This window comes from Furipterus horrens, unplaced genomic scaffold, assembly GCF_987537825.1.
Source record: "Furipterus horrens unplaced genomic scaffold, mFurHor1.1.pri manual_scaffold_7, whole genome shotgun sequence".
Classification (NCBI taxonomy): domain Eukaryota; kingdom Metazoa; phylum Chordata; class Mammalia; order Chiroptera; family Furipteridae; genus Furipterus; species Furipterus horrens.
This window is the reverse complement of record NW_028327177.1, coordinates 33,641,129-33,655,309: the sequence shown is the minus strand read 5'-3', so window position 1 is coordinate 33,655,309 and position 14,181 is coordinate 33,641,129. Positions and strand designations below refer to the sequence as shown.

The following is a 14,181-nucleotide window of genomic DNA, read 5'->3' as shown; positions in this document are numbered from 1 at the left end:
TCATTACAGCCTAATTAGTATCCATGGTGGCCTGGACTCACTACACATTTTTTTTTGGTTCCTGTCACAAGGATCTCTGCAGTGGCTTGGCACTGTCTGCTCCATAGTGACTGTCTTCTTGCCCAGACTAGTGGGAAATAGATAACAAAATCATTTAGTGAAATAGTATCTGTTGATCAAACACAATTGCATTTCTGTGCAGATGCACACATGGGGAGAAGAACCAAGCAACGCTACGGCTCCATGCTCTGTGCTTTGGCAGATGGGTATCAGCTGGCCAGAGAAGACTTTTAGCACATTTTGAACTCCTCTTCATGGTATCGGCTGATTCATAATTACGGAAATAATCAGTATTCTTAGGACTTTCTCTAGTCTTGATTTAATTTTTAGGGTACCATGAACTATTTCCCATGGTAGCTCTTTGAAAGATAAATCCTAGGGTTGTGCTTATGAGAATAAACTTTGACTCTACCAATATCAGCATACAATCTATGCACTTTCTATATGAAGAGAGTATTTTCAAATCAAAACAGCAGGTATGAGGACACATGAAAAACACCAGCTGAAAGGTTTTAAGACAAAGGTGATTTTCATTGACAGTTGATATAGCCTAGATCTAGCCTAGTATAACGAAACGCAGAGAGAGTGTGTGTATGGGAGTTTTATAATTAAATTACATTTCATCTAGAACTCAAGAGATGAATTGGCCAACTAGGAATGTGAAACTGCTAAAAAGCAGAGAGCAAATAAAAAGGGATTGGGGTCTTCCATTTGCTCCACAATGATCTCCAACTTCTGCCAGTCCATAGTGAAGAGGAAAATAGCAATGATTACTTCAGCTGCTTTTTCTGTTTATTTTATGAAAGGTTAAATCTGGAGCTTCCTGCATAATCACTTAATATGCACTTTTATCTCTGACCTAATATAATTACTTACCCTGGCTGGTTTGGCTCAGTGGATTGAGCGTCGGCCTGCGAGCTAAGTGTCGCTGGTTCGATCTTCCAGTCAGGGCACATCAGAGAAGGAAAACTCTGATTTCAAAAACCTCCACTGCCTTGCGGCATACCTCTTCAGGGGAAAGGCTAAGGGAGTAAACCCCAACAGAAAATCCGGAGCCGGAGTCCCTAAGGCGGTTTGACGTCGTAGTCAACACCGGCAACTCCTGCGGCGCACCTGAAGCCAAGCTGTATTGACTCCGTCTTTCCCTTGGACCCTTCAGCTGCGAAGAGAGGGGGGGTCTGCTGCATGGGCAACAGCAGACCCTCCATATCACCCTGCCCAGGCTCTGTAGCTTCAGCTTCACTGGAGAGGACACTCCAGCGTCATCGCAAGATGTCGATTCAACACGGGAGGAGACAGATACCGTGTCACTCCGAGTTGGACTGCACAGCCATTCTCGGCGGTGCAGATAGACTCTTAAGAAGCTACACCATCGTCTCTCGAGACGGACGGCTGCCGACGACGACGAATATAATTACTTCAAAAGAAGCTCTTAAACAAAATGGGATATTATGTATGAGAAAGTTTCATAACTTTAAGATGCTGTACAATTATATGTTACATTCTTTTTGCCAGCTTCTATAGGAGACATTAGGAAGCAGAGTAGTAAAGTAATTAAGGTTGTGGGTTTGGGGTCTTAGCTCTCACCTCCCCAGTGTGTTGTACTGAGCAAAACATTTGAGCTTCATGGGGCTTGGTTTCCTCTGTAAAATGGGAAGAATAACACAGTTTCACACCTGGGAACTATAAGTTAAGACTGAAGAGGAGAGCAGGTGAGAAGAGGAGCGATGGGAGGTGAGTGAGGCAAGGTTTAACAAGCTGCTTCAAAATCCGTTTCCTTGGCCCAAATGGATAGTAACACTTAACTCATGAGTGTTGTAAGAATTAAATGAGACAGTGTCCTTGCAGATTGATAGGCAGAGTAACATGTGACAACTTTAGTGTCTTTAAAAAAAAATTATGTATGTATTTATTTTACATTATTTTTATTGTATTTTTTCTATTAACAATTTATCCTCCCTATACACTCTTCTACCTTCACCCACCCAACCTTAGTGTCTTTTAAAGGCTAGTATGGCTTTAGTGGTTATAGGAGCAGTGCCTCTAGTTTACTGAGCAGTATGAGACCGCACCCCTTGGACAGACATCAGCCTTGTATGTTTGGCATTGGGAAAGTTGGCAGAGGTGAGTCAAGGCACCATCATAAGCTTCCATTGTTGGGTTGGAATTACCAAGCCTTTATCAATGTTTATTTGCTTCCCCATAGTCTACTACTTTATGCTAAGACCAGTTAAGATTGAATCAAAAATAAGCTCACAATTATGATTTTTAGAGGAATCTTTAACTTCTCTTATTTCATTTTCCCATACCTTTTCACAGAAATTTAGGGAAGTAGGAAAGGGAGCATTTCTCCATGTGTTACATTTTGTTAGCTATATCTCTGTAGACTGGAAGCTGTGAAGGCACTTTGATAACACCTGTAATGTCAGTGTGACCCTAGCAACTCTCTGGACTCATAGGCAGAGAGAAGTGGAAGTAGGGTCACCCACTTATTCAGTTTACAAATATTTGTTTAGCACCTACTATGTGCTGGGTTCTATATGGGAGCAAAGGATACAGCAGGACAACATCTCTACCCTCCTAAAGTTTACATTGTAGAGGAAAAGATGGACTCTGAAGAAAGAAATTGCTAAGGAAAGAAGATGGTAGTAAGTACTATGGAGAGAAATGGAGCAAGAAAAATAATGGAGAATGGGGTTTTGTACTCCTTTTGACAGACGTGTTGGCATGTTTGTTCTATGTCTACTTGCCTGTCAGTCACAATGTGAGAAGCAAGAGGCAGCAGCTGGATCTTCCTCGGGGTGAGAATTCTACATTTCTCGTCTGAGATAGACCAAGCCTCCTGCCCAGGATTCTGCCCTTGAAACATAATTATTTAGTGTTAGAGAGAACTTTCCTCTGGGTTCTGTCTTGGTCTCTAAACTTGGTCCCTCATCTTCACCTGATCTCCTTCAGGCTATGCCATGATCTTAAATGGTTTTGGAGGCAAGTAAATATATATATATAGTAATTAACATAAAGTTTCCCCTCTACAATCACATTATATAATGACTGAAAAATCTTAATTTGTCATTTGAGACAGCTGGAACTGTATTATCATAACTAATGAGATGAACCCTAAATATCAGTTTATCACAATACTTCTGTATCTTTTCTTACCCAGCTTTTTATTAATGAGAATTACTAATTGATATTTTTACTGATATGAATTTTACTTTTTTATTTTTCTTTCCATACTCTCTCCGTTAGATATTAATAAGCAGTAATCACATTTGGCCTTTTGAATAAAGAAGGAAGCCAAGAAAGGTAGGCACAGTTGACTAAGAAATACTAAAATTTTAAAACATAAAGAGTTAACTGCTCCCTCTAGCTTATGACTGGTTCCTTCAGTAATGTGGCCATTGTATATTGTGCTTTTCTTTAACTGTCTGAATTCTATGCAGCTGATGTAATCTTCAGTACTCGCTGCCAGTACTTCAAGAAAAGGTTGTTGATATAAGAGAATGTCATCATTTCATTTTTCTAACTGTACTTCATGCTCCATATTACATACACACGAAACATAGAGTGAAAACACACACTGGAAACATTATGAAAAGTCTCCCACCAGAGTAAAGTGTCTACATGTAGAAGTAAAAAATGCCTACACTCAAAAAGGAAATGATTTATGACCATATGAGACTGGGATTTTGGTGGACCACAAAGGGTTTGGTAACCCAAATAATGTCTAGAAAGTATACCCATTTGGGAAGTATTATTGAGATTTATATCATGCTCTTTTGCTCATAAGCTGAACAAACACTTCCTCCACTGATGAAAATAAATATTAGAATTTGTTAACTAGAGTGAGTTCTTCAAAAACAACTTTTGTATTAATAAAATATCCACTTTGATAGAAAAATAATAAATTTATATTTTTAATACACAATTTAAAATTTCATTTTATTTTCTGGGCCAATTGTTTTTCACTTATTCCAAAGTAACATTTATCTTTTTCAAGTTAAGTGTTTGGCAGTAAAAGCCTACAGTGTTGAAGTTTTATTTTTATTTTTTTTAAGAAAGGATAAAACCTATCTAAAATCTTATTAATTTTTATTAATTTCATATGAAATAGTAGTTATATGACTTTTATAAGTTCTGTTTTTATAGTATGAAACATTAAAAGTAATCAAGTGTATGCTTGCAACTTAGTTCTCTTATCTTAAAATTTTCTTAATGTATAAAATAATGTTTTAAAATTGTAATATTTAAAGATTACCTTAATTATGTTTTTTCTGTTAATAAACACTTGACTGTCCTTTTTAGAGGTCAAGAATTATACTCACATATAACATCTGTCAATATTATTATATATTCTTTGTAGGTTCCAAGGGCTGTGATTGGACTTGCTAGAGGATTTATTCAATCCTATAAAAAAAAATGAGTGAAAAAAGTAAATAAGCACCATTTCAAACAGAATAAAAAAATATTTGATAGAACACTGTAGAATAGTGTATCAGTCACATATTTACATGGTTTATGGCGGTAACACAGTGATATAATAGCTCTTTAAAGAACACTAGAGCACAATTTTATGTTCTCCAGAGTTGTAGTATCCAAATTTTAAATGATTTATTCTCTCTATTAAGAAATCTTTAGCACACTTTCTCAATAATACATTTTATGCATACTAGTTATGTAATTGTTACTATTTATTTACACATGTATGTAATTATGTACCTTTTGAAACATAATTTATATATTAGAAAAGAATGCAGTGAAGATAAAAAAAAAGAAAATATCTCAGGGTGCAATACAAAACTGGGACATAGTTCATTAGTAGTATGAATTTATGATATACATTAAATGTCAATAATTTGTTAGATCTGCTTAGATGCCCATCAACTATATTTTGCTATGGAACAAACAGTAAGATTATGCCAAGGGTAACAATGCATTCACTCTTTCAGTTTCTCAATTTTGCATATACTTGGCAAAATATCAAGACTACCCATTTCTTGGTTTTTGTTTTCGAAGAAGCCACTTGTCCATTTTTGTGAGGATTTGCTTTATTAACACTAAATAATATAATCTATAAACTGTCTTGTCTGTGCATCGCAAGACTATAGTATATGCAGTATATTTTTGAAACAACTTCAGGTTACCCCAGTCTTTCTGAGAATATCTTGTATTGCAGTTGGGACTCCTGACCTACTGAATAAAAGAACTAGAAAGTGGCATCAAGAGAAGGTTCCAGTGATATTTGCTTATGGAATATAGTATAACAATGGATTTTTCTTGTTTATAGATTAAAAAAAACATAAATAAGGGCCCTATAATCTTTTTCTGAACCCAAGTGATTCACATTGTGTACCCCTTCCAAAATTTTAGAATCATATATTCTAAGGAAAAAATTCTATGGTAATGTACTCCAAGATGTGCTTATTTGTTTAGAAAAAATACACATAATATTGTGATAATATACACATATTTATTATAAACATATAAAATATAATATTTAAAGAGGATAAGATAAAATATACATTAAAAGAAGCTGTAGTGTTTTATTTTCCTACTGCTACTGATAGTTGTATGCACACCACTTTGCAAAACACTCTTCTAGGGACTAAAGAAATTTACTAAATGGAAGCGTATATTGTATTCATGGATTGAAATAACTAACGTCATTAAAATGTCCACACTACCCAAAGCAATCTATAGATTCAACACAATTCCTGTTAAGATACCAATGCCTGGTACTGGCATAAGAAGAGGCATTTAGATCAATGGAACAGAGCAGATAGCTCTGAAATGAATTGGTACCTTTATGGTAATTAATATTTGACTAAGGAGGCAAGAATATACAAGAGAATGGACACAGTCTCTTCAATAAATGGTGTTGGGAGAACTGGATTAGTACTTGCAAAAAATGAAACTAGACCTCCAACTTACACCGCATTCCAGAATAAACTCAAAATGGACAAAAGACTTAAATATAAATCTCAATACCATAAAAGTTATAGAGGGAAACATAGGCAGTACAATCTCACACATCTCTTATAGCAACATTTTTGCAATATATCTCCTAGGGTAAGGGAAACAAAAGAAAAAACAACAACAACAAATGGGACTACATCGAATTGAAAAGCTTCTGCACAGCAAAAGAAACCATCAACAAAATGAAAAGGGAACCCACTCTATGGAAGAACATACTTGCCAATGATACATCTTATAAGGGATTAATTTCTAAAATATATAAAGAACTTATACAACTCAATACCAGAAAGACAAACAGTCCAATTAAAAACTGGGTAAAGAACCTGAATAGACAGTTCTCCAAAGAGGACATACAGATGGCCCATAGACATACAAAAAAATGCTCAACATCACTAATCATTAGAGAGCTGTAAATTAAAACAACAATGAGATATCACCTTGCACCTGCAAGAATGGCTCCCATCAATAAATCAACAAACAACAAGTGTTGAGGATGTGAAGAAAAGGAAACCCTTGGGCACTGTTGGTGGGAATGCAAACTAGTGCAGCCACTGTGAAAAATAGTATGAAATTTCCTCAAAAAAATTTAAAACGGTACTGCCTTTTGACCCAGCAATCCCACTTCTAGGAATATATCCCCAAAATCCTGAAACACTGTTTCAAAAGAATGTATGCACCCCTGTATTCCTAGCAGTATTATTTACAATAGCCAAAATCTGGAGACAGCTCAAGTGTCCATCAGTAGATGAATGGATAGAAAAGCTGTGGTACATTTACACAATGGAATACTACGAAGTCATAAAAAAGAAGGAAATTTTACCTTTTATGACAGCATGAATGGACCTGGAGAATATTATGCTAAGTGAAATAAGCCAGTCAGAGAAAGAAAAATATCATATGATTTCACTTACATATGGAATCTAATGAACAAAGTAAACTGATAAACAAAATAGAAACAGAGGCATGGACACACGGAACAGACTGACAGCTGTCAGAGGGGAGGAGCTGAGAGTGACTGGATGAAAGAAGGTGAAGGGATTAGCTAAAGAACAGATGCATAACCAATAGACACAGACAACAGTGTGGTGACAGCCAGAGTGAAGAGGGGGAGAGGGCAGGGTGGAGGTGGGCAGAGGAGGGAAAAATCAGGACATCTGCAATAGTGTAAACAATATATATAAACTTAAAAAAGAAAAGAAAAAAATTTACACTTTAAGCAAGAGAGAAAAAAATACCAATGATTCATAAAAAAGAAGTGATCACAACAGATGACCATGTTTAAGACTTTTTTGTTTCTAACTTCACAGAAGCAATCATACTTAGAGATTTGAGCTGGACCCTCTGTTCTCTTGCTTCTGTCCTTACCTGAATTCTCAAGCCCCCAATAAACTCTTATCATAACTCAGAACCTCAAGTTTAATTGGCAAATGCTCTAAGAGATAACACTTTGTCTTTTAATCTGTCACTTGAGATGAAAAGCAGGCTCCAGAAACTTTGAGCTAAGGAATAGGGTCACTCTATCAGGGTTGAGTGATGACATGGAGAACATGTCATGTGGAGAATTCATGTGCTCTCTTTTCTGAAGCATAAACTGTAGTGGTAACTAAACAGGTACTACTATTTGCTGTTTCTAAATTTTACTATTTCTTCTAGTATAAATAGTATTGATAAATTCATGTGTCCATTCAAGAATGAACTTGTTTTATTTTATATTTAAACTTCTAAATGATACACCTATTTTTTACTCTTTTATAGATTTAATTTGTTATAGTAATGCCTATATTTTCTTCAAGCAATTATATTAATTCAAAAGCTGAAATTATTTCCTTTGTTCTATTGCATAAACTATTGAATGCTTATGGCTTTGGGATAAGAATGGTCAAATGATAATTGCATCTATATTTTTGGTATCAGTTTTTATTACATTAATTTCTTAAAACACTTTTATATGTGCAATAGTCTCTCATTAAATCAGGCATTCCTTAAATGATATTAATTAATGTGTAAAATCTACCTTGAAAACTCATTTAATTTTACAAATTATACAACTGCATGATAGTATCCCCAGAGTTTCATCAAGTCTCTGCTCTCTAAATAATTTCTAAGTGAAAGGATTTTTAATGAAAATAAATAAACTAAAATTCTTTCACAATAATATTTAGCAGGAAATCATTTCATCACAGACTTATCACTTATATGGTTTCCCGTGAGTAGTTTTATTTGTCCCATCTGTATTAGGTGCCAACTATTGAGCTGGGCCTGAGGTTTATTGACATCCAAATGTGGGGAATATTGGGACTTGAGTGAAAGATGTTGCGGATAAAAAAGGGGCTACATACTAACCCTGACAAGCTCAGGAAAGGCTGCATGGTGGCCTCCCAAATTCAGAGAAGGAAAGTAACTACAGAGGATGGTCTGAAATTAAAACTTAACTAAAAGATAGTCATGGGGTTAGTCATGTTCTAGGCCAGTGTCTTCCTTGACAAAGGTCAACCTTTACCTTAACTGAGCCTGCCTGTCTTATTGCATCCATGATAATATACTTTAGGAATGTCAGCATAATCCCTTTTTTCCAGACCCCTCAGGGCACAATCCCTCACCAGAACACAGGACCACTCATTGTTTTCTTGTTGCCCAAATACCATCTCTATATGCAGTGAGTGTTAATTGCTAAGTATTCTATATCCACCGATGTATTCAAAAGATGTATTTGTCTCTTAATTTATACTTTATCTAATATCTGCCCCTGGCTGGTTTGGCTCAGTGGATTGAGCGTCGGCCTGCGAGCTAAGTGTCGCTGGTTCGATCTTCCAGTCAGGGCACATCATAGAAGGAAAACTCTGACTCCAAAAAACCTCCGCTGCCTTGCGGCATACCTCTTCAGGGGAAAGGCTAAGGGAGTAAACCCCGACAGAAAATCCGGAGCCGGACTCCCTAAGGCGGTTTGACGTTGTAGTCAACACCGGCAACTCCTGCGGCGCACCTGAAGCCAAGCTGTATTGACTCCGTCTTTCCCTTGGACCCTTCAGCTGCGAAGAGAGGGGGGGTCTGCTGCATGGGCAACAGCAGACCCTCCATATCACCCTGCCCAGGCTCTGTAGCTTCAGCTTCACTGGAGAGGACACTCCAGCGTCATCGCAAGATGTCGATTCAACACGGGAGGAGACAGATACTGTGTCACTCCCGAGTCGGACTGCACAGCCATTCTCGGCGGTGCAGATAGACTCTTAAGAAGCTACACCATTGTCTCTCGAGACGGACGGTTGCCGACAATCTAATATCAGAGATTTATCTCTGCTGTGCTTTCTCTCACCTCCCTAATCTACCACCAATGAATTTCATGTAACCCTTCTGATGCCTTTCTTTGATTGTAATGTATAAAATAAACCGCAAAACTGCTGTTTTCTAGAGCGTTTTCTCAATCAGTTGAGAGCTTGTTTTCTTGTAATTGTCATTAGTTTGACAAATAAAAGCATAGAAATTGTCATGTGTTACTGGACTAAAGGGGTCCATTTGTCTGCACTTACCCAAACAGAATAAAACAGGAACAGGAGTTTGCAGGCAGAAAGAGTTTATTTTCAGGAAGTGGCCCACACCTGAAGACAGGTGAGTTAATGATCAAAGACCTGGTTCACCACTGGCTCCCAGGGGATGGGGTATGTAGGGGAAAAACCCTGACTAGATGACTAAGGGAGTTAAGGTCATGGTCAGGGTTGTGGTCTCTCCTGATTGGTCGGTGCTAGGGTAGGAGGTGGTTGATCAGTGCACTTGGTCCTATTACCAGCCATAGCTTTTATTCATCTGGTTTCACCACTTTTCTGGGCCTGGAGCTGAAGCACAACTGAGACCTAGATGTTATCTCTAGTTTGACAGAAACTGTCTTTGGGGATAACAGACCTGGAGGCTTTGTTCCTAAAATTAGTTGAGGCTGATCAGGACCTTATTGTTCCGAGGGCATAAAGTGTAAGGGAGTGGTTGTGTAAGGAAGGAGGGTGCAGGGGAGCCAGGGTGCTAGATGAGGCCAATTTGAATCAAAAGGAAAGAAAGGGGAAAGGGTCATATTAAAGAAATGAAGTTTCTATGTGGTTACACGGGTTTGCATGTTTTTATGACAATGTCAAAAACATCTACACAGAGGGGGAAGTATTTCAGCTTGACCTCGAAGTCCAGATGGCTGAAAGGCATATCTAGTAAGGGAAATTTTATGAGAGTTACTATAGAGAGCAACAACCTAATGGGGAACAGGGAAGGTACTTTAGTGAGGTTAACATATGGGATTCAGTAGAGAGAGGGAAAGAATAATAGAAGGCAAGTTTGAGAGATAGTTTGGGTCATAATCTGAATTTGATGGTAGAGATACAATTGGACAATGACAAATTATCTAGCAAAAGGGTAGGAAAAAGGTAGTTTGTAGTGATGGGGAGTGGCTACTGGGAACACTCAGATTAAGCCCTTTTTTTGGATTCAGTAGGAAAACTAATGCTATAATCCATGATGAGAAAGGTGAAGAAGGCATGGCTGTGATTTTGCAGATATTGATCCAAGGTTTCCAAGCACAGGGTGGACAAGACCAAGTTCTTCTAAGAGAATTTGAAGGAAAAAAAAACAAACAAAACACTGATCTTGTATCAGTGAGAAAGATGGATTAGGGAGGAAGGAAATAAAAGGCCAGGTTGAAGGTTATTGTAATAATTAAGACTGTGATAATAAGGTATGAATTAGCACAGCCATAGAGAAACTGAAAAGGAAATGACGGTGCAGAAAGATTACAGGGGTAGGACAAACACCTTATGGCTGTGATGGACATGGAGAGTAAAAGAAAAAGAAAGGTTAAGATTAAGTCAGTATTTGATTTGCAGATTTGAGTGACTGTGGAATCAATCATTAACTGCTAGGTAGCAAGCAACTCTAACATTAGGCAACTTTAATAATCATTTTGTAACTTCCTGAATATGTGGGTCAAGTGAAGTGTTTCTGATGTAGTCTGGACTTGTTTGTGTGGCTCTCTTTAGAATGGGGCAACTAGGGCAGCTCTACTTATTATTACAGACCTGCGGGGCAGCTGGACAACCCTCCTTTATATGTCTCTCATTATCTTTGTGATATTGGGATTTAAAAGAAATTTAATTTGGTCCTTGTTCCTGTTACTGGCCAGAGCTCCTAAAACCCTTGGGGTATCCTGAGTGATGAGAGTGATAAAGATTTCTTTTAGTATGGTAACAAAAGACCTTGGGCCACCAGTAAGAAAGGGAGTGACTGCCTGGAGGACCAAACACCTCATTAGAGAACTGGAACTTTCAGTCCTATATCCCTGAACTCTGGGGAGGGGAGAAGGACGCAGATTGAATCAGTCACCAAATGCAATGATTTAACCAATCATGCCTGTGCAATGCATCCTCCATGAGAATCCCTAAGGATGGGATTTGATGAACTTCGGGGTTGGTGAACTCACAGATGCAGGGAGTGGAATGACTGAAGAGGAGATATGGATTCTCCACACATATCCTTCCTGCACACATCGCCCTATGCATTTCTTCCACCTGGCTATTCATCGTTATATTCTTTTGTAATAAAACAGTAACCTAGTAAGTAATATTTTATTGAGTACTATGAGCCACTCTAGAAAATTAATTAAACCCAAAGAGAGGGTCATTGTGTTAGGACTAAAAAAGCAAGCCAGTGACTCTCAAACCAGTAGGAGGAAATGACATTCTGCAGCTCCTCACACATATCTCTGGGATCAAAAGGAGGAAGATTGTTGTTATCAAACACAGAGAAATGGGAAGAGGTAGCTAGATAACTTTGCAAATAAGTTGGAGAGAGACCTATAACTAGAATACCCTTAGTTAATCACACCCTGAGTTAAGTAGTTAATTGCTTTAGATTGTGAACCTGGATTAACCAGTAATGGAGAAACAGGGGGAGAAGGAAAGGGGAGGGGGAACTAATCCCATTAGTATAAAACCAGTTTACTTTGTCTACTTCGCACACACATGCTCCTGGCTGGCGGTGCGCCCGACTCTGCAGACTCGTGAACAAATGCCTCACTTTGCTGCTCAAGTCCTGTGTCCCGGTGATTTATTGTGAACATTTCTCACAGTTGGAACCTCCAATCTGTAGCCAGTCAGTCAGAAGCACAGGTAATATTTTAAGTAGAGGGCAGTCTTGTGGGACTATACCCTTAACTTATGAAATCTGATGCTCTTTCTGGGTAGATAGTGTCAGAATTAAATTGAATTGTAGGACACTCAGATGGAGCCAGTGAATTGCTTAGTGTGGGGAAAATCCCCTACAAACAGTGGAATCAGTGATCAGAAAGATACTTCAGTGGCAGAATTTGAGTACAAGGCCAGGTCTATTTTTCTTATGGCAATGGAGAGCTGCAAGAAGGTAAAAGGACTAAAATGAGGCTTTTTAAGTTCTAGGTTCAGAAACGGTGTTTTACTGTTTCTTGGCACAGGCCACTGACTAACAAAAGTCACATGGCCAAGTCCAAAGTCAAGGGATAAGAAAGTTCACTTCATCCACAATGAGGCCATAAAAATAGGGTAATGCTAGGATGGCCAACAATTGGGGACAGAGCTCAGAGGCTCTGGCACTGCTATCATGTCCATGGCCGTGAACTTTGGGGCCAAGTGCTTCCAGCCCCACCCTTGTATGGTCTCCAAAATTCTGCAGAGCCTATGGTTGGGGGATGGGAACAAGGGCAGCTTTCAAGATTCCTTTGAATATCAATGACTGGTAGCTAGTGTCTTAGTTATGCAAATGACTTTGGTTCTTCTAAGGCCCCAAGGATATGGGAGGGGTTTTGACTATAGAATGCTGAGGAAAGAGCATTCAGGGCCTATTCAAGGTTCTGTGAATGGTCAGAACCAGTTACCATGCCCACTGCATCACAGGCCACGGTCAGGGATTTAAAAAATAAGGCAACAGCCTTTTGCAGGGAGTGTTCCGTGCAGGTTTAGAAGTAAAGAGAGCACCATGCTGTTTTAGAAGATGGATCCATGCAGCTTTGAAAAGGCAGAGGGAGATCCATGCGTGATCCAGTGTAACACAGCACATGTTTTCATGGACTGTTATGTGGAAGCAGATGACATTGTACCCCACATCCTGAAGGAGACAGCTGACAGATAAGGGATGGGGAACTTCTGGGCATGTTTTTGGCTTCTAGCCTTTTGGGGAGCAAGAGAAGTGCTGGGTCCCTTGGGAGAACAGGTCCCTGAGCAGGAATGCTCACAGCCTTCCCCAGGTTGGAATATTGTAAATAAAGACCTGTTTTCCTCAACACTAATTGTTGCGTCTTACACCAAGGCACCACATGAAAGAACCTCCTTTCTCTTGGTAACACTTGGATAAGGGCAACTTCCTGCTGGACCACATCGGTGAATGCAAACATTTCAAGGAGAAATTCATTAAGTGTCTCCATGAAAATAATTTTGAAAACGCTTTGTGCAGACATGAATCAAAAGAATGTTTAGAATGCAGAATGGAGAGGTAATTAATGGCATAATAACAACTGGAAGAACTGGGGTTTGGAGATTTGATAAATGCAAAAGCAGACAAATGCTAAATTTTCATAGGAGGACCACCATGCTGGTTGTCTGGGATGGAGCTGTAGTATCCATTCACCTGCCACCCTGATCGTGGTGTGGCTGAGGAAGGGGCATCCAGGATGCCCTTGAAGCAGCTGGATGGGTTGGCTCACAGCTGGGAAGTGGCTCATCCTCTGAAGCCTCCCAGATTATTTTGAGAAATTATTTATCCTTTTAGGTCTCATTTTTCCCAAGAGTGTTAAGTTTTGTCTTTAAATGCAAATGTGTGACAGAGTCCCTGGGGAAGCCTATGTGGCCTGAGAGGCCTTACCAGTGACTGGACTCATCCCCTCTGGCCTCCTGTGATGTGGTGGCTTCATCTTGTAGTAATGAATGTGTTAATACTGACATGCTGCATGTTTGTGAATTTCAGAAAACCATTCCCTAGCAAAATGGTTTTTCCTTTCTTTCTTTCTTTCTTTCTTTCTTTCTTTCTCCCTTTCTTTCTTTCTTTCTCTCTTTCTTTCTTTCTTTCGTTCGTTCGTTCTTTCTTTCTTTCTTTCTTTCTTTCTTTCTTTCTTTCTTTCTTTCTTTTAACAAAAATTAAAGAGCA

The 14,181-nt window shown here is 38.6% G+C and overlaps 1 pseudogene; it reads left to right on the top strand.

Moving 5' to 3' along the window:
• Positions 1-12,288: 12,288 nt before the first annotated feature.
• On the top strand, positions 12,289-13,606 carry LOC150004252 (cytochrome c oxidase assembly protein COX19 pseudogene; annotated as a pseudogene).
• The last annotated feature ends 575 nt before the right edge of the window (positions 13,607-14,181 follow it).